This window comes from Panthera onca, chromosome A1 (assembly GCF_046562875.1).
Source record: "Panthera onca isolate mPanOnc1 chromosome A1, mPanOnc1 haplotype 2, whole genome shotgun sequence".
Lineage (NCBI taxonomy): Eukaryota > Metazoa > Chordata > Mammalia > Carnivora > Felidae > Panthera > Panthera onca.
This window is the reverse complement of record NC_138339.1, coordinates 17111252-17133334: the sequence shown is the minus strand read 5'-3', so window position 1 is coordinate 17133334 and position 22083 is coordinate 17111252. Positions and strand designations below refer to the sequence as shown.

Sequence of the window (22083 nt, the reverse complement as noted above, 5' to 3'; positions counted from 1 at the left end):
ACACATGCCTAGACAAGACTTAGAGAAGAATGGCTTAAGGTGTGAGTGTCAAGGCGCACTTTGTTGTCAACGTGCACTTTGTTGTCAAAGTGTGGAGCTTCCTGCGTTGTGAGGTAACCTTCACTTCTTCAGAAGTTATGATCTGCACTGGGGGCTCTGGGTACCCTGCCGTTTTAGGCATGTTCATTGGTTTGTCATGAATTTGAATGCACTCTCTTTCTTCTGTAAGTATTAATGTTTTTTCTTATGCTTTTTTAATGTTTATTTTTGAGAGAGAGAGAGAGAAATACACAGAGAGAGAGACAGAGTGTGAGCAGGGGAGGGGCAGAGAGAGAAAGAGAGAGGGAGACACAGAATCTGAAACAGGCTCCAGGTTCTGAGCTGTCAGCCCAGAGCCCGAGGCAGGGGGCTCGAATTTGGAAATGGCGAGAACATGACCTGAGCCAAAGATGGATGCTTAACCGACTGAGTCACCCAGGCACCCCTCCTTCTGTAAGTTTTAGTAGCTAGGTTTTATTTGATTTTCCCAGGTGATTTGCCCACTCATGTGCTTATGGAAGGCACTCTGGTCTTCCTATAAATTTGAACGTACTATTGACGTTAGTAAGAACAAAGGACACGCACAAGCAGAGATAGATTGCTGTGCCTTGCATGAAAAGCAAATGAAACTTAAAGTCCTTTTGCAAGTAAGCTTTTGTTCAGTTTGGTTTCTTAGAACTCCCTGAAATGCTATGATAATTACAGTGGTGTAGTGAGAGTTTACTGGTTGCTAAAGCTATCCATGCACAGTAATTTTGCAGAACACTGAAGTATGTAATGCGGGTACTGAGTAATAAAATGATGAAATTGCTACTGCTTTGTACGATGTTTGAATCCCTTTGTCCATTTCTTGGTAGACTGTTCTTAAACAATATGCTGCTACCACTCCCACAAACTGAATTTTTTTAGTTTCAATAGAAGGTGGTTGACATGAGTTGAAATATCTTTGCTACGTTAATTGTTTATTTTTTTCCTTGTCATTGAAAGAGTAAAATTAACAGACACACACACACACACACATGCTTGCACACACATGCACACATACTCAGAGCTCTAAACAACAACAACAACAACAACAACAACAACAACAACAAACATACTGCCAGAGAAGTAGGAGGATTTGCTGTGGAATAAAAGCTGTAAATGGCACTGCATCCGAACTTTCTGCACAGCTCTGCAGATTTTTATGCATTATTCAATCCATTAAAAACCACCTTAGGGGCGCCTGGGTGGCGCAGTCGGTTAAGCGTCCGACTTCAGCCAGGTCACGATCTCGCGGTCTGTGAGTTCGAGCCCCGCGTCAGGCTCTGGGCTAATGGCTCGGAGCCTGGAGCCTGTTTCCGATTCTGTGTCTCCCTCTCTCTCTGCCCCTCCCCCGTTCATGCTCTGTCTCTCTCTGTCCCAAAAATAAATAAAAAACGTTGAAAAAAAAATTAAAAAAAAAAACAAAAAACAACACCTTAGAACATAAAAGCAAACACAATAGAAACTAAATGAGATAGTTACAAAGAACATCAAAAATAGTAATTTAAGCTCCCATATGATAGCAAGCTTGTTCAGAGTCTAATTTTGGCTCTTTGGGTTCTCTTTAGAATCTAATTCATTTTACACATGCATATGTCTGTAGGGAGTGGGGGATAGAATTAATTAACCCAAACATTGGACGCCCACTCCTCTAATATTTCTTATGTTAACACACAAATCTGTTCTCTTCATTACTATTAGACCGCATTCAAATTACAACACAATTAGAGATCATTAACTCTCTCCTTTGTAATCAGCAATTTTCACAGGCCTCCAATAGACATGCACCTTTAATATATTCCTATTCATCTTACACTTTCCTTTAGGAGAATGTCAAAACAACTTTTTTTTTACATTATTGCTATTTGTTTTAGTTTTTGCACGCTGCCTGGTAGAAGATAATTATTTCTACTAAACGTCTCTTCCCTTCAATCATTCAAATAGCAATTCATTGCTATTTAAAATGAAAAGAAACAGAAGAAGAAAGAAAGAAAATACACCACTGTAAAAATCAGATACTTTGGTTCTACAACTTTTGTTTCATGCACAAAGAGGTTTATTTATGTATTCCAAAATATCATGCTGAGGAGGAAGACATCCTCACTTTTTATTATTTCGTCTGCATTTTAAAAGGAAACGTGTAGAGAACAGATTTTTCCTGAGGTATTATATTCATGAGCTTTAAAGAGGAAGAATATTCAGTATGCTAAACAATGGCTGTTTACAAAAACATGTTTTATTCATTAATTTACCTAAATTCAGTTAAAGTTTCTTTCAGCTTAATGTACTTGTAGATATAAAACTGTGTATTTATGTTTTGTGGTAATGTGTTTAATCTGGTGTTACAATTCTAGTGTCCAATAGGTTTTACTCAATTTCAATTTATTCGCTTTATGGTTTGCCAGAATGTGCTTATGGAAGGCACTCTGAGTCATGAAAATGAAATTCTAAGCAGGTTAGCACATAACTATTTTTTAATTTATAAGCTTCCTGAGTTTTAGGGAACTGTGTTCTCTCTCTCTCAGTCACCCAGCTACAAGAACCCAGAGGGCCCTCGTTGTGGTGCATGGAAAGGCAGTTAAGGGAAAGATGGACCCTTTTTCTGTCTCTCACAGCGAACAGGCTCTGTCTGGCCTCTCGGTCACACAAATTCTCTCTTCTCTACTTTCCACAAGGCAGCCAGTGTACTACTCCCCAAACACACACCCGAACATGTCAACCCCCTGCTTAGAGGAATGTAATCACTTTGAATTGTCACGAGCAATTGTTTTGAACAGAATACAGATTCAAAAATAATCTGCTGAATATTGAAGGCCCCCAGGATAAAGTCCAAACTTTAATCTGTCTTCACTTACCAGTGTTCGGTGACCTTTTAGCTTCATTACTGATCATCGCCCACTGTCACTAAGGTGACATGAGGCCTCCTCCACAATATTTAGCGGGAGAATACAGGAAGAGATGAGATCATTGCTTCAGCATTTAAATGTCTCAGCTCCGAAGGGACACATGTCACTTCTACTCATATGCCATTGCCCAGTACAAGTCACATGACTGCCCAACTACAAGGCAGATGGGGGATGGAAGTCTCAAATAGCAGGGAACAGCAGTACTATGTGTTATAGTGGCTGAAACACAACAGGAATTTCATAAAAATATTTAAGGAATAATCGAGATTCATTTGACTGCAAGAAGTAGACACAAAAACAGTTTGGCAAACAAGAGGGATTGACTAGTTTTTGTTGTTGTTGTTGTTGTTGTTGTTGTTGTTTTTCAAAATCTTAAGAAAGGCAGGGGCATTGCTTGGCTTTATTTTTCACAGAGACAGTGACTTCTCATTTTTACACACTTTTTCTACCGATTTCCAATCTCTGCTCCCCCTGGACCTCTGTCTTATCTGTCAGACTGGCCTCTGCCACAGCTATATTACTGAAGACCTCTGGTTCCTGGTTTAGCCTCCTGGACCTAATAGTTCTGTGGGAGTTGGGATAATATGACTGATGCAACTTGAATGAAGAATGTTTCTTTGGACCAATCACCACATCCAGAAAGCAGAGATTAAGTATTTGTGATGCGACTAAAATCCTTATTACCTAGAAGTCTGAGGCAGTTTCTGACCTTCTAGAATGAGAAACTGAATATACAAATAGGCGGTGACCATCCTATATGTAAAAATAGAACACGGACCCACAACTGCAGCAACCACTTTGGATCACAGCCCCTGTAGCATTTGGCCCCGGATGGGAAGGGATTGCTTGAGGACTAACAGCTTCCCTAATTTTTGCCTTCTAGACCCAACTTGGAATCAATGACAAAAAGCCAATTATCCTTCCTAAATGCTCACACAGAATGCCTCACTTCTAGGTAGTCCAATCTTCTGTCTCCCCGTACCAACAATCTCCTATCAGGGTGTAAAAGAACCTTTCGATTTTTCCACAGCAAATCTTTCCCCCATCCCCTGCTTGCTTTTTAGTCCCTGCCAAATGCAAGTAATGGTTGCTGATTCTCTGGCTGTCTCAGGCTCTGATAAATATCCTTTGCTTGTTCTCACTTGAGAAGTTTTGGGTTATTTTCACACTATTAAGGAGAATGCAACAACCTTTATGCTAAATGCACCTAACTATGCAAGCCTTTACTTTTTACCTAAATAAACATCATTTTGGTTCATGTTACCAAAGAAGGCTCCCTTTGACTTGAAACCTTGGGATCGCTGCTAAATTAGTGGAAGCCTCCACCTTCCTCCCTTATTTTCCTTTTCTCATTTGTGCACTGTCTTCTTGATTCCCTATATGATAGCAACATTATTCTCCAAACTAGCACAGTGTATTTAAACTCATGTTACTACTTACGAGATTCTTTTGTGATCGGCATGTCATATTATCAGCAAAAAATGCTTTGCTTTTAACCTGATATCCTTTTCTGCCTCCAAGATGAATTGTAACCACATATTTCCCTGATAGATATTTAAACTCTCATCTTGTCCGACAGAGTTGACTTAAATGGCATTCCTTTAATCAATCCTGATCTCATATTATCTGTTGACAGTCTCTACCTTAGGGGAGAAAAAAAATAATAAGGTAACCTTATTTTGGATATGCTATTACTTCTGAACACTCCGTCACCTGGATAGTTGAATTATTTCATGTAATTGGAACATGCAACCTAGCCTGAGGCAGGAGAAAGAGAGAGAGTGGGAGAGAGAGGGAGAGAGAGAGAGAGACAGACACACAGAGCAAGAGAGACAGAGAGAGGGACAGAGATAGACACTTATATACAGTTAGTATTAAGACAGTATTAGTATATAGATAAATATTAGGAGTTGTTGATTTTGTGATGTAGGCTCTTCATTTTCTGCTCTATAGCTGCAGGTAAAGAAAAATTTTTAAATAGTAAGAATGTACTTGATTCTTTAGGAATTATGCTATTAAGTTAAAAACACACTAGTGAAGTAGAAATAGAATCTAAGGTGAATTCTCTGGTATATTTCCCACAGGAAATGCTGCCTTTTGTAGACTGATTCCCGAGTTTCTTCTCCTTTTGTAAAGTTACTTACCTGAAAGGATTGTAACAATCCACGTATTCTTATCAACTTATAAAGTGTTAGACGGTATTCTAAAATTATTTACCTATTAAGATTTATATGATGGCTCAATCATAGCCAACTGATGATGCCTAAATTCATATAAAGAACTTTAGCAACTGTACTAAATGGATATAACTAAAATACTAAAAATTGCTTGGAATCAATGTTACTAAAATATCAATGGAAGACGTGTGTGTGGAGAGGCACAAAAGTGCCTTATTGCCAATGCGATCACTGACCCAGCTCTAGTAAGACTGGAAGGCTGAGGGAAAACTTTAAACCAGCATCACAGGCCCTTTTCAACACTGATAAATGAACATCGTACAAACACCTTAATCCTAAGGATATCGATATATCCTTACATGATTTGTAAATGACCAACCAAAGAACCAAAAGGGAAGGAGGAGGAAATTTTCAATCCCTACAAGCTTTACCAAGTGATGGAAAAACTCTTTTCATAAGCAAATCCCATCAAAGATTTTCAAGGTGGTCATGTTCTCCGAAGCGTGATTATCCTCATAGCCTGAAAATATAGAAAAGGTAGAGAAATTAAATCATGTGTCCAAACAGATGTTACCTGACCTTTCAGAAAAATTTCATCTTCCTTGGTCAAAGGTGTTTCACCTATTTGCTTCTTTTTCCCCACAGGTTTTCCTTTTCCCTCATGAAGTCATTTCTTGGTGACCTATAACCAGTTCTTCAGCACTGTGTTTAGTGTCTAAAATGTAGACAGAGACTGATGTAACAATCCCTTCATGTGACTATCCACATAGCTATCTTAGTATTAGAATTCAGTATTGAGATTGTAGTTATAGGAACACTTCAAAACAGAGTCAATTGAATTTTAAAAGAAATTTGGCGATTTTACTGGACAGAAAAGAAAACGGATTTGGTTGATTTGCCATTTATATTCCTAATTTCATCTGAGGCCTGCTGTCCCCTGAGATGAAGGGAAAAGGATTCTGGCCGGGCAGGTAACTCTAACCAGTTTTCAAGTGTCAAATCTGAATAACTGAGCCCTAACTCTTTCGGTTCCTTTTTCCATTCTTCCTCTCAAAGAATCTTTCGCACACAAGGGTTTTATGTTGTTGTTGTTTTTCAAAAAAGAAATATATCTCAAATTCTTGAACCTTTCTTTGTAGCTTTGCCCCTTGGTGTGGAAATTTCCAGGATGCAAAAGAAAGGAGAGACTCAAAACATTCATCTTCATTAAAAACAAACAAACAAACAAACAAAAATGAAACGAAATGAAACAAAACAAAACAAAAACCAGATAATTCTAATGACCAGGGAGCAAAACCTTTTACCAATGATTTTTTTTCAGGTTTTTACATTAAATTCTTTTAAAATCTTGAAGAAATGACTAATTGAGTTATCATTGGCCCTTGCTTATAAACTGGTTTATATGGTAAACCACTCTGTAATTTTTGTTATAATTCTTTGAAGGAGTTCACAGAACTGAGTGGCATTGACCTAACAAAGCCCCTCTGCTCCCATCTACTTATTTCTGAGAATGGGATTTCTCAGTGCTTAAATGTGTAAAAACGAGAATATAGGAATAGATATAACGATGACCCAGTCACATTCTAGCAAAAAGCAAGATTCATCTATGAGGACGTGAATTTACAGGTAAATACTTATTAAGAAATTAATTTTTCCAAAAATACTTTAAAAATCTTTTTTTAATGTTTTTATTTATTTTTGAGAGACAGAGCACAAGCAGAGGAGAGGCAGACAGACAGGGAGACACAGAATCCCAGAATCTGAAGCAGGCTGCAGGCTCTGAGCTGTCAGCACAGAGCCTGACGCGGGGCTAGAACTCTCCGACCGCGAGATCATGATCCCAGCCGACGTCGGCTGCTTAACTGACCAAGCCACCCAGGCGCCGCCAAAAACGCTTTTTAAATAATTGTACTTCAAAATCTGCCACGTGTTTATGCTTTTGTTCAAGTTTTTAACAAATAATAATGAAATTAATAAGTCAAAAGAAACAAAAGCACAAACTATACGGCAACAGAAAATTTAAATGTTGAATTGTCTCAGTGTCCACAGTATCGATCTATGGCTGGCAAACACTAAAACGAATCAACCTAATCGGTAAACGTTTCGTAGAAAAATTGCAATGGCATGAACTCTGGAGCTCTTTGCCTTTGAAAGGCTCACAAAGGTACGAGTGGTGGAGATTTTAGGGATGGCAGGAATTGCCCAGAAACCAAAGGCCCTTCCTCTGTGTCTCTGAATTCCACAGCTTGCAGGGTTTTCGTAACACTGAAGGAGGGGAAAGGGGCCTTTAAAATAGCAGGTGTTTAATTTTTTTCACAAATTAATTTCAGTAGGGGCAGAGGCACATTTAACTTTGTTTAGAAAATTAAGCGAGCATGGCAGTTTGCCCCTGAGCGTTGTGAAGAAACTTTGTACCCCTTCAGAGCAGCGTCACCAGCTTGTGTGTTTCCTGGGGATAGTGACAGAGTTTGGCGTGTTGATGGATCCTAGACCTCTCCTCCATCACTCTCCATAATGGGTCAGTAGAAAGACTGTTAGGTCATGAAGACCAGCCTTTGGAAAAGCAGGGATGAGAATCCAGAGGTCACCAAGTATCATCTCTGAAGATACCATCTGCCTGACATCTTTTTTTCAGAGGGCCCTTTCTCTCTGAAACTGCACTTGCTTTCATAAATGGTTAAATGGACCATTCTTTTATTGTGAAGTGTCCTCTTTCTGGTCTTTCCAGTGGAAAAACTCTGAAAGTAGTCTGAGCTGACATTGTAGACTTTTCTATTTTCTTGATAGAAGTTATCTCCTTGCAGGAGAGTTAAATGTCGTTTTAAACAAAAACTGAAAAGCATTGTCAATAGTTCTACGTTTCTAACAATTACCAAATTGACTGAGAGCATTCGAACGTATCATGCTCTTCCTGTGTTTGCTTTTATTTAATATAGCTGTCTGGAAGGATAGACTGTCCTTTTCAGGAAGGGCGAAATTGTATCTCGATTAGTATTACTGTTGTATCAATGCATTAGTTTTTAATTAGTGGTAATTGTGCCCTGGGTAACCCTCATTGGCTACTATACTGCCATGGGACACAACTTCGACGCAGTAGATTGTGGAGAAAACAATGTGGTGTTGGTACAAGAGCAGCAACTTTGAGTATAAATAGTACCTGACTTGAATCCTGATTCTCTCACTTTTTTTTTTTTTCTAATGTTTATTTATTTATGAGACAGAGGGAGACAGAGAATCTCAAGCAGGCTCTGCACTGCCAGCACAGAGCTGGATGCTGCGCTTGAACTCGTGAACCATGAAATCATAACCTGAGCCCAAACCAAGAGTTGGAAGCTTAACCCACTGAGCCACGCAGGCGCCCCCATCACCTTGTTTAACCATTTACTTCAGACATTTGGTTAATTGTTATGTAATTGACACTTCATAATTTTAAAAATATTAAACATTGCTAATTTGTGAATAGATGAATACTTTGTATTTATATAAACATATGTATCGTATTATTAATTTATATATTCTGACAATATGTCTCAAAGGGATGGGGCTCAATATTAAAAGGTAATATTTTTGAAATTTATTTCATTATAATAATAGATAAAAACGAGTTCTTCCCTATTATACAAAATAGTATAATAGAAAAGAGCTTGGAAAATTCAGACAGCTCTCTGCCTCCTTTCTTTGAGCCTGTTTTTGTCTGTTTTAAATAACTGAGTTGGATTTCTTGAAATTATTTTCGAATCTAACATTTTGGTGTTCCTCATCACAGAAATCAATTTATCCTTAACCTCACAAGATGTATTTCCCTTGATAGGAAACCTAAGAACACACCTATCAGAGTTCTAATTCTTCCTTACAGTACAGGTCTCCTCTAACCTGAGTCATATTTACAGACCTTCTTTTTTTTTTTCATAATTTGTGTAGATTTGGCACTCTTGGGTATCAGGTAAGAGTAAATGGTATACCATAAAGAGTGCATTATTACACTACACTAAACCTGTCATAACAGTCACCTTTTAAAACAGGAATATTAATTTTATCCCTTATCTTTTTTTTTTCCTTTTTTAAGTTTTTATTTAAATTGCAGGTAGGTAACATACAATGTAATATTAGTCGCAGGTGCACCGTATAGTGATTCAACACTTCTGTACAACACCTGGTGCTCATCACAAGTGTACTCTTTAATCCCCATCTTGCCCTATTTACACCTTCTTCCCCTCTGGTCAGTATTACTTTGTTCCATATAATTAAGAGTGTGTTTCTTGGTTTTCCTCTCTCTCTCTTTCATCCTATGATTGTTTGCCTTGTTTCTTAAATTCCACATACGAGTGAAATCGTACGGTATTTGCCGTCCTCTGACCGACTTATTTCACTCAGCATAATACTCTCTAGCTCCTTCCATGTCATTACAAATGGGAAGGTTTCATTCCTTTTCGTGGTCGAGTAGTTTTGCATTGTATATACGTACCACATCTTCTTAATGCATTCAGTTGATGGACATTTGGACTGCTTCCATAATTTGGCTATTCTTGATAATGCTGCTATAAATGTTGGGGTGCATGTATCCCTTTGAATTAGCATTTTTGTATTCTTCAGTGTAACTAATAACTAATAGTGTAATTGCTGGATCAGTGTCCTTTATCTTGAATGTGTTTTGGCATCTTTTATGTTGATCTACTTTGAGTGAATACATTACAAGAGCAGGTGTTAATTTGGAGTGTTCATATCCTTACTACTCCAAGATAACAGTGTGATTTCCTTTGGGGAATAGGTGCACTTTAACTCTGCATACCTTACCAGTATCCCCTTGAGCTTGAACATGCAGTATGAAATTCTCATTGCTTTTGTAGATGTGATTTCAGGGATCAATTCTAAACTAAGTAGAGAAATTGATGTACTATTACTAAGTTACAGTCACAGATGTTGACTTTAGGCCTGATTAAAATTAAAATTATGAATATTCATAATTCTAAAATTCTCGGAGAATCAAGTAGCATTTTAGATACAGAGATTCATATATAGACAGGAATATCATCTTGTAAAATAAATGCTGTCATTTAGTTAATGTGCTTGTCATTACTTAGTGCTAATTATGTTTCAGAAGGTAAAATTATAAATGTTGCTTTTGTAACTTTACACATTCCGTCTTCAAACACACAGGCATATGTGTGTGCGTGCACACACACACTCACACACACACATACACACAATTACATGGTTGCTATGGTAAAATGATTTCCCTGAAAAAAATGTTTGCTTCAATTTGTTATAATCAAATTTATTATATTCTCAACAAGCTTTGTGCTTTTGAGCAGATAAGTTTTAACTCATGTGGGGATGATTGTTATTCAACTGACATACAAAAATCCAGCATAAAGGCCTTTTTGTATTTTTGTATTTCTTCAGTAACACTTAAGAGATCCTTGCCAAGTGCAAAGAAATCTTTCCTATGTTGCTAAATGTTGTCTTAACACTTGAAGATGTTTATCCTGCATCTTTATAATTTCCTAAAAGATGTTTAAACTTAAATTATCTTCTACTTGGCTAACGTTCCGTGAATTCAGATATAAAGCCATCCTTATAATTCCATATCCTAACCTGTTATTAAAATGAAATTTGAAATTAAAATCCAAATAGCCTAATTTTGTATGTTGATGTTTTAAAAAAAAATAAGAAAATCAAATTTCTTTGTCATTTTTAAATTTTATTTACTTATTTTGTGTGTGAGAGAGAGAGACAGAGCGCACACGCAGGAGGGGCAGAGAGAAAAGGAGAGAGAGTCCCAAGCAGGCTCCTTGCTGTCAGTGCAGAGCCCAACACAGAGCCCAGACCCACAAACTGTGAGATCATGACCGGAGCTAAAACCAGGAATTGGACACTTAACTGACTGAGCCACCCAAGTGCCCCACAGAGTTGTCAAAATCATTCTTAAAATCTCTAATAGGAAATTTCTATACTGTTCTTAATATGACTACTATTTTTTTCCTCTTATGTTAGAATGCTTTTTCTTTAGATAAGAAACAACTGAGCAGTTGTTTTACTTAGAGTCAGAACTCCACTAAAAATATGTGCCCCTTACAAAAGAATCACACTCAGATCAGATGCTCATGTTACAAAAGCCACGGTGGATTTTAGACAAACCGAGTGAGCTTCAGATATCAGTTTCCCTTCTCATCTAGTTTATGTTCTTTTGTGAGAGGGGCCAAGGATAGGAATTTATTATTTATATTTCATCTTTCCTTCCTTTTTCTTTTTCATTTTGGCTGAGTGACTTCTATTTCAATTTCTCTACGTTAAATATGTATACAAAATAAGACTCCGTTATAAAATATTTTTTCTGTTTACAAAGAGATAACTATTGATATGGTTCTTAACAAAAATGCTGAAAATACTATTAATCAGTGTAGTTTAGGTTAGTGTGTGTACGAGTTTTTATAAAAATAAAAAAAATTGCATCATTCTGACATAGTGCTGATTTTTATATGAAGTTAGAAAAGGTAAAGATACTCTTTGACCAACTGAGTTAGCAACTAAGAATATATTTCTAAATCAAATGCAGCATATATTTTGTTCAAAAATTTTCTTTGGAGTTAAAATGAATCTGTAGAATGTCTTCTGACCGTGTTATATGATTTTTCAATACCTGCCACAGGAGGCAATTTTTTTTTTGATTTTTTAATGTTTATATATTTTTGAGAGAGAGAGAGAGAGAGAGGGCTGGAGAGGGGCAGAGAGAGGGAGATACAGAATCTGAAGCAGGGTCCAGCCTCTGAGCTGTCAGGACATAACCCTACATGGGCTCGAACTCAGGAACCATGAGATCATGACCTGAGTCAAAGTCAGATGCTTAACTGACTGAACCCCGCAGGCAGCCCGTAAAATATATTTTATCTGCTCATCACTACTATCTTTTTTTGAAAAAAAAAAAAAAACAAAAACTAGTTACATCTTTTATAATTTCTATGATAGTAACAGTGTGATATTCAAATCAAATTTTTAATATAAAGGATTTTGCTTTTCATTAGTTGTTCACCAAATGAGTAAGTTTAGAAATCTGTGGCAGACATCCTCTCAAGACAACCACTATTCAATCCTTCCCACCCCATGTATGCAGGCAATTATATTCAATCAAAACCTAGAGTCTGTTTCACCTACCCTTAACCTGGGCTGGCTTGTTACTTGCTTTCGTTAACATAATGTGAGTCACTGATGCTGTCCACATATCAGATCTGGTTACTTATTTATTCAGTTATTTACAATTGACATGTATTTGACATATAGTGTTGTGTAAGTTTAAGGTGTACGACATGCTAGCTTGGTCTGTTTATATTGTAATACGATCCCCATTGTAGCAAGAATTAGCACCTATATCACATCCTGTAATTATCATTTCTTTTTTTGCGGTAAGAACAATTAGGATCTAGTCTCTTATGACGTTTGATTACTATAATACGATATTGTTGTTTATATTCACTTAATCTCCAGGATTTATTCCAGGAGATTTATTTATCTACCAGTTGCAAGTTTGCACCCTTCATGTTATTTCAGGTCTGGTAGTTGAAGTGTAAGAAGTTCAGCAGTTTCTGGGGAAAGACACGCACCATATAGCAAATCCCACTTTCCCAAGGCTACCACATTGGAAGGAAGCTCAATCAAGCTACTCAGAGATGCAACATGGAACAGAACTGAGGAATCTGGACGGCAGTGCAACTGAGACTCTGACTTAGACCTAAGTTGAGTAATCTCAGCTGACCACAACCACTCCAGCTATCCCAGCCAAGATCTCAGATACTACAGAGAAGACATAGTCATTGCTGCCCTGGCTTATCTGAATTTCCTAATCTAAAAAAAAAAAAAATCATAAGGAACTGAAATGGTTTTTCTTCGGGGTAAGTCATTATATAGCCATAGATTAATATAACATAGTCTTATTCTGCAGGACCAGATTGTGCTACATCTGATAAATGATAATAACAGTAAAAATAATTACTATTTTTTGATCTCTTATTTTGTTTAAGTAGGGATTTTGTACATAAAATCATATATAATTTTTATGATAACCTTCAGAGGTAGGCACTATTATTGACTTGCATAAACTAAGACTTGGAGAAAAGACTGTATGAGATATATCATGAAGGAGAAGTTCCTAGAACTCTCATCCCATTCTCCTGAAAGAGAAGTAAACACAGAGACTTATGGTGACAAAAAGACTAAGGCTCACAATTTATAATATTGAATTTGCGTTTTATAATAATTCCATTGAGAGAAGCCAGAGACTCAATCTGCCACACAACTTCTTAAAATATCAAGATCTAAGTACTTATTTTCTACATGAGTAAACCCTAAACCCTATCCAAGAGCTTTGAGTGTGCTCAGGCGACCCTTAATTTAGAAAAATGAAACATCATGACCTGAAGGAGAGGAAAGAAGTCATAGTCATAAATTGGCAAACTTCAAAAAGACTGCTTAAAAGGATACTGGAAACTTACATTTGAAGGTCAGGTTTTATACAGAAAAACCCATATGATACACAAAGTACTGTTTTGTTTTGTTTTGTTTTTTTCCCTTGGAAATTAAATACTGAAGATCTATTCAGTCACCGCTATCTTTGGAAAAGTGAAATAAAAAGAAACGTTTTATTGCCTGAGATGTAAAAGTTTAGGTTGTATCATGTGGTCCCGATGATTAGAGAGACAGAGTTCCTCCTCAGAATCTTTCCATCTCAACAACGGCGAGTCCTGGCACATTCAATTTCAGTTATTTTAGGAACTCAACTCAACTTGCTCTTCTTTTTGAGTCTGGCACATGCTGATTTCAGGTTAACAGTAGTTGAGAGAGAAACAGAAACTTCAGAAATGCCACAAATGTCACAGAAAGAGACAATTTCTTATAGGATAGAAATCCACAGAAAATATGCTATTGAGGAGCTGTTTTCTTTCTCATCTACTACATGCTCAAGATGTTAATCTCACGTTTCTCCTTTTACACAATAGTAAATCTGCTGAAAATTAAACAGAGTAACTAATCCGAGTCTGAAGTCTATAAAGAAAACCAGGGGAAGGTACTATAGTTAGCAAACGCTTTTGGAATTTGGAAGAGGGGTGATTTCCCTTCTAATCAGACGAGGAGTGTTTAGAACAGCCTTTTTAGAGATGAGTCTACTGATGAATTTGGAAACGAGTTAATAAAGTAAGTTATAGGCCATATAAAATTATGTGACTCTTGTGGGATTTGTGTGTTTAGGAACGTTATGACTTAATTGTGGAGAAAAACACTACCATTTTTATTGTTTGGATTAAGACAGGATAGAGTTTGAATTCCAAGTCTATAATATTTTTAGAATTTTTTTTTTATTTATTTTGAAAGGGAGCCAGCACAAGCAAGGGAGGGGCAGAGAGAGAAGGAGAGAGATTCCCAAGCCAGTTCCATGCTCAGCGTGGTACCTCGTGTGGGGCTCGATCTCATGACTGAGAGAGGAAAACCCTTTAATGATGATCTGAGTTGATATCAGGATGGAGCCATCCAGGTGACCCCCAAGTCTTTCATACTTTTGATCTGTGGCTTATCCCTCTAAGCTAATATTTTACCTTTTATCCTAAAGGTAATAATTTCCAAGTGTCTAATTAATTAATGACTGTTTCTGAATATAATGAATAACTTCGATTATAAAATAAAATTTTATCCAGGGGCACCTGGGCAGCTCAGTCGGTGAAGCGTCCAGCTTTGTCTCAGGTCATGAACTCATGGTTCCCGGGTTTGAGCCCCGCATTGGACTCTGTGCTGACTGCACAGGCTCAGTGCAGTCAGAGCCTGGAGTCTGCTTTTAATTCTGTGTCTTCCTCTCTCTCTCTGCCCTTCCCCCACTTGTGCTCTGTCTCTCTGTCTCAAAAATAAATAACATTAAAACATTAAAAAAATAAAATACAAAGTAAAATTTATCCAAAATGAAGTACTGAAGATATGATTTCACTGATGTAAATAAACTGTCATATTTGACCATAATAGTTTAGGTATTTAGGCATTATGTAATTATTTTTATAGATTTACTCAGAAAAACCTCACTTTTTATCATTTCCTTTTTTTTTAATGTTTATTCATTTTTGAAAGACAGAGAGAGACAGAACACAAGCAGGGGTGGGGTGGAGAGAGGGGGACACAGAAGCAGAAGCAGGCTCCAGGCTCCAGGCTCCGAGCTGTCAGCACAGAGCCCAACACGGGGCTCGAACCCATGAACCGTGAGATCATGACCTGAGCTGAAGTCCGACGCCCAACCGACTGAACCACCCAGGCGTCCCAATATCATTTCCTTAAAGTGACTTCACGTTATGTTCTTCCAGTAACCAATGATGATAGCAGTGTTTTTAGCAGAAAACATCATCTTCAAGCCCTCAGCTATAGCTCTGGGGTGGGAATAGGGGTGCAAATCGGGGCAGAGACAAGTTGTTTAGGATACCTGGAAATGTTCCTACTTTGTGAGCTTTAAGAACTTAATAACACAACACTTTCATTCTTCCCTCTCTGCATTCATTTTGAAAAGGTGCCAAAAAAATTCCTTCCAGCAAGCAAACAACGGCGTCCCGAAAACCAGGTTTGGTCCTGCACTAGAAAGCGGTATTCAAACAGGGGGCCCAGCTATTCAGTAGGAAACTCATGCCAGCTAATTCAGACTTTCACTCGAAGATTGAATATGACCAGCGCTGCTTCCAGCACCTGTAGCAGATGGTCAGCGGAGCCGACACTGCCTCAGTCAGCACATTTCCATCTTTAAATCCCTATGTACAAGTCACAGATGGCAGGGGGAGTGTCACTCTGTGGGTCATGGGCTCTGAAAACAGACCTCAGCCCACCTGAGACACGCTGCTAAAGACATGCCTGCCTCGATTGAAAAGGAGCCAAAGCCAGGCTCTGCCCTGGGATAATCAGAGCACTGGACAAAAACCAGTGCAAACTCTAAGTGTGTATCTGCAGAGTGAGGGCTTATATGCACCCAGTATATTTAAATCTCGACTACAACACACATAAAAATCATTAACGGAAACAAAAAGCTATTTTTTTTTCAATTTCTTCTTCCTCTCTTTGAATCCAGTAGGAAGAACATCTTATAGGCGAAACGGAAACAAATGTTTTCTCACCCTCCCCTCCTCCAAACCCCTTGACTTTAATGAAAGGTTACCACAGGATGGAAAGGTCCTATAAGCCTGTTTTGTTTGCTCAGGCAGCAGTTATTAGAATTGGCCACCACTGTTGAAAAATCATGAAGTATCCATCTACACATCTATTTTGCTTGTATACCTTAGAAAAATAAAGACCATTTCATCTTAGCTCGCTGGAATATCTGGCCATGACCTCAGTGGAGACGTGTGCGTCACTAGTGTGCTAAGATAACAGATGCCAGACTTTTCCTGCTGACTTACACCTGGGCTGCATCACTCATGGATGTCACATGCCTGGTCCCTAGTTTGGAACATTTGACACACTTGTTCTCAAACTCTAAAGTGTCTCATATCACCCAGAGGGCTTGTCGAACAGATGTTCCAGCCCATTCCCAGAGTTTCTGATTCTATAGTGTCTTGAGGCTCAAAAATGTGCATTTCTAAAAAGTTTCCAGATGAGACTGACGATGCTGTCCTGGAGACTGTAACTGAGAACTATTCCTCTAGAACTAAAGTCAATCAACTCATATTTGTAGTATGTTCTTAATCCAATATCACGTTCTATGGCGTTTCTGAGAAGAAGTTCCCTCAAGTAACATGAACTCCATTCATGGGTGTATTAATTTGCTATGGCTGTTATAACAAAAGATCACACACAGAGTGACTCAAACGACAAAAATTTTTAGTTTTCATTTTGTTTAAGTTTATATATTTACTTTGAGAAAGAGAACATGCTGGGGGTTGGGGCAGAGAGAGAGGAGTACAGGGGATCTGAAGTGGAGTCCGTACTGACAGCAGAGTCCGATGTGGGGCTTGAACTCACAAACCATGAAATTATGACCTGAGCTGAAGTCAGATACCTAACCAACTGAGCCACCCAGGCGCCCCAACAAAAATTTATTTTTTAACAGTTCAGAGGCAGGAAGTTGAAGATCAAGGTGCCAGTAGGGTTGCGTTCTTCTGAGGTCTCTCTCCTTGGCTCAAAGATAGCAGCCTTCATGAGGCCTCTTTACACGGTCTTCCCTGTGGGAGCATCTCCCTGTGTTGCCCTGGGGCCTCCATCCAGAGCATCCCAAAGGTGTTGCTGAAGGTTCTTGGTCTTATCACAAGAAAAAATTCAAAGACAGATGTGCAACACAGTGGACTAGTGAAACAAGTGGGATAGTTTATTTTAGTTCATTTATTCATTTATTTATTTTTATTTATTTTTATTTTTGAGGGAGAGACCAAGAGCTCGCAAGCAGGTGAGGTAGGAAAAGAGACAGAGACAGTGAGAGAGAGAGAGAGAGAGATGGGGGGTGGAGGGAAGGCAAGTGTGAAAGTTTATTAAAGCAAAAGAATACTCTAGAGATTTGGGAGTGAGCGAACGTGAGACACAGAGAGCGAGCGAGAGAGCGATCTGTGCAGCATAGGAGTTGAGTTCCTAACTTTTATTGACAGTTGTTAACTAGAAGGTGGAATATTTATTACTTGAAGTGGAGATGCAAAGTTTCATGCTTTTTCTTCCTTATTTGGTCAGGGATTTCCTGTCATGGCACCCACCATTTGGGGCCTGTATAATTTGATTTGGCTTTTTGTAGAGTGTTGGCAGGACAGACCGCTGACTTTCCAGATAGCTGGTCATAACATCCTCCTTGTTGTTGACCTCCAGGTGTCCTGTTAGAAACTAACCGACTGCCACTCTAATACCAATGTCTTCCTCTTTTTATAAGGATACCGGTCGTAAAGGCCTTGGGCTCCACCATAATGCCTTCATTTTCACTTAGTCACATATTTAAAGACCTTATCTCTAAATATAGTTATGGTCACTATATTAGTCAGGGTTCTCCAGAGAAACAGAACTAAGGGGATCAAGAGAGGGAGGGAGAGAAAGAGAGAGATATCATGAAGGATTTTATAGAAAGTGATTATGGAGGCTGAGAAGTCACATGATCTGCCAGCTGCAAGCTTGAAACTCAGGAAAGCTGATGGTGTAATTTAGTCCAAGATCTAAGGCAAAAGAACCAGGGGAGCTGATGCTCAAGGGCAGGAGAAGATGGATGTCACAGCTCAAAGAGCAAATTCACTTTTTGTCTGCCTTTTTGTTCTATTCAGACCTCAATAGATTGGATGATGCCTTAGTGCTTTGGTGAGGGAGATTTTCTTTACTTAGTCTACTGACTCAAATGCTAATCTCTTCTAGAAACACCTTCACAGACACGCCCAAGAGTAATGTTTTACTACCTGTTTGGGCATCCTTTAGGCCAGTCAAGTGACACATAAAATTAACCATCACAATTATATTTGGAAGTGCTGGGTATTGGGACTTCCACATATGAATTTGCCAGGGACACAACTCAGCTCACAACAGTGAGGTAAAACAAATCACATGAAGTAGAAACTTATAAAACTTTTCATACAAACTTTAGGCTGTCTTAGCCTTATCCTCGGAGGAACTTGAAATTCTATCTCGGCCACTATCTAGTGTTTGAAAAACATTATCACAAGCTTGCAGTCAGTGCTTCTGAATCCTGTGGCTAAATTTCCTCTTGGAGAATCCTTCCTTTCTTTTCTGAGTGTCTGGAACTATTCCTATCCACATGATATATTTGTGGGTTTTAAATTGGTCCAGCTGCACTTAATGGGATAGTTGTCCACAATTTCATTAGGACAGATAAATATAAAGAAAAAAATCAGTATAAATTCCACCATCCATATGTCTCTACCATTAATTTTTGGTGAACATTTTTTAAGACTTTAATAACACTTTGCTCATGGGGCACATAGTGGCTCAGTTAGTTAAGGGTCCAACTTCGGTTCAGGTCAAGATCTCATGGCTCATGAGTTTGAGCCCCGCATCGGACTCTGCGTTGACAGCTTGGAGACTGGAGTCTGCTTTGTATTCTGTGTTCCCCCCTCTCTCTGCTCCTCCCCCCACTCAAAAAAAAACATTATTGGGGGTTCCGGAAGATGGCGGCGTAGGAGGACGCGGGGCTCACAGCGCGTCCTGCCGATCACTTAGATTCCACCTACACCTGCCTAAAGAACCCAGAAAACCGCCAGAGGATTAGCAGAAGGGAGTCTCCGGAGTCAAGCGCAGACGAGAGGCCCACGGAAGAGGGTAGGAAGGGCGGCGAGGCGGTGCGCGCTCCACGGACTGGCGGGAGGGAGCCGGGGCGGAGGGGCGGCTCGCCGGCCAAGCGGAGCCCCCGAGTCTGGCTGGCAAAAGCGGAGGGGCCGGACGGACTGTGTTCCGACAGCAAGCGCGACTTAGCGTCTGGGAGGTCATAAGTGAACAGCTCTGCTCGGAAAGCGGGAAGGCTGGAGGACAAAGGGAGGGAGAGCTGCTGAGCCCCCGGACGGCAGAGCTCAGCTTGGAGGGGAACAAAGGTGCCAGCGCCATCTCCCCCGCCCATCCCCCAGCCAAAATCCCAAAGGGAACCAGTTCCTGCCAGGGAACTTGCTCGCTCCGCGCAAACACCCAACTCTGTGCTTCTGCGGAGTCAAACCTCCGGCAGCGGATCTGACTCCCTCCCGCTGCCACAGGGCTCCTCCTGAAGTGGATCACCTAAGGAGAAGCGAGCTAAGCCTGCCCCTCCAGCCCCCGTGCACCTTGCCTACCCACCCCAGCTAATACGCCAGATCCCCAGCACCACAAGCCTGGCAGTGTGCAAGTAGCCCAGACGGGCCACGCCACCCCACAGTGAATCCCGCCCCTAGGAGAGGGGAAGAGAAGGCACACACCAGTCTGACTGTGGCCCCAGCAGTGGGCTGGGGGCAGACATCGGGTCGGACTGCGGCCCCGCCCACTAACTCCAGTTATACACCACAGCACAGGGGAAGTGCCCTGCAGGTCCTCACCACGCCAGGGACTCTCCAAAATGACCAGATGGAAGAATTCCCCTCAGAAGAATCTCCAGGAAATAACAACAGCTAATGAACTGATCAAAAAGGATTTAAATAATATAACAGAAAGTGAATTTAGAATAATAGTCATAAAATTAATCGCTGGGCTTGAAAACAGTATACAGGACAGCAGAGAATCTCTTGCCACAGAGATCGAGGGACTAAGGAACAGTCACGAGGAGCTGAAAAACGCTTTAAACGAAATGCAAAACAAAATGGAAACCACGATGGCTCGGCTTGAAGAGGCAGAGGAGAGAATAGGTGAACTAGAAGATAAAGTTATGGAGAAAGAGGAAGCTGAAAGAAAGAGAGATAAAAAAATCCAGGAGTATGAGGGGAAAATTAGAGAACTAAGTGATACACTAAAAAAAAATAATATACGCATAATTGGTATCCCAGAGGAGGAAGAGAGAGGGAAAGGTGCTGAAGGGGTACTTGAACAAATTATAGCTGAGAACTTCCCTGAACTGGGGAAGGAAAAAGGCATTGAAATCCAAGAGGCACAGAGAACTCCCTTCAGACGTAACTTGAATCGATCTTCTGCACGACATATCATAGTGAAACTGGCAAAATACAAGGATAAAGAGAAAATTCTGAAAGCAGCAAGGGATAAACGTGCCCTCACATATAAAGGGAGACCTATAAGACTCGTGACGGATCTCTCCTTTGAAACTTGGCAGGCCAGAAAGGCTTGGCACGATATCTACAGTGTGCTAAACAGAAAAAATATGCAGCCGAGAATCCTTTATCCAGCAAGTCTGTCATTTAGAATAGAAGGAGAGATAAAGGTCTTCCCAAACAAACAAAAACTGAAGGAATTTGTCACCACGAAACCAGCCCTACAAGAGATCCTAAGGGGGATCCTGTGAGACAAAGTACCAGAGACATCACTACAAGCATAAAACATACAGACATCACAATGACTCTAAACCCATATCTTTCTATAATAACACTGAACGTAAATGGATTAAATGCGCCAACTAAAAGACATAGGGTATCAGAATGGATAAAAAAACAAGATCCATCTATTTTCTGTCTACAAGAGACTCATTTTAGATCTGAGGACACCTTTAGATTGAGAGTGAGGGGATGGAGAACTATGTATCATGCTACTGGAAGCCAAAAGAAAGCTGGAGTAGCCATACTTATATCAGACAAACTAGACTTTAAATTAAAGGCTGTAACAAGAGATGAAGAAGGGCATTATATAATAATCACAGGGTCTATCCACCAGGAAGAGCTAACTATTATAAATGTCTATGCGCCAAATACCCAAGCCCCCAGATATATAAAACAATTACTCATAAACATAAGCAACCTTATTGATAAGAATGTGGTCATTGCAGGGGACTTTAACACCCCACTTACAGAAATGGATAGATCATCTAGACACACAGTCAATAAAGAAACAAGGGCCCTGAATGATACATTGGATCAGATGGACTTGACAGATATATTTAGAACTCTGCGTCCCAAAGCAACAGAATATACTTTCTTCTCGAGTGCACATGGAACATTCTCCAAGATAGATCATATACTGGGTCACAAAACAGCCCTTCATAAGTTTACAAGAATTGAAATTATACCATGCATACTTTCAGACCACAATGCTATGAAGCTTGAAATCAACCACAGGAAAAAGTCTGGAAAACCTCCAAAAGCATGGAGGTTAAAGAACACCCTACTAACGAATGAGTGGGTCAACCAGGCAATTAGAGAAGAAATCAAAATATATATGGAAACAAACGAAAATGAAAATACAACAATCCAAACGCTTTGGGATGCAGCGAAGGCAGTCCTGAGAGGAAAATACATTGCAATCCAGGCCTATCTCAAGAAACAAGAAAAATCCCAAATACAAAATCTAACAGCACACCTAAGGGAAATAGAAGCAGAACAGCA

At 39.4% G+C, this 22083-nt stretch overlaps 1 long non-coding RNA gene across 1 annotated transcript in view; it reads right to left on the bottom strand.

Moving 5' to 3' along the window:
- The window catches only part of LOC132680099 (uncharacterized), a 43760-nt gene extending 40718 nt beyond the window's left edge, over positions 1 to 3042 (bottom strand). Inside the window, exon 1 of the long non-coding RNA XR_009610513.3 lies at positions 2919 to 3042. This is a non-coding gene — a long non-coding RNA (uncharacterized LOC132680099). The remainder of the gene's footprint in view (positions 1 to 2918) is intronic.
- Between the last annotated feature and the right edge of the window lie 19041 nt (positions 3043 to 22083).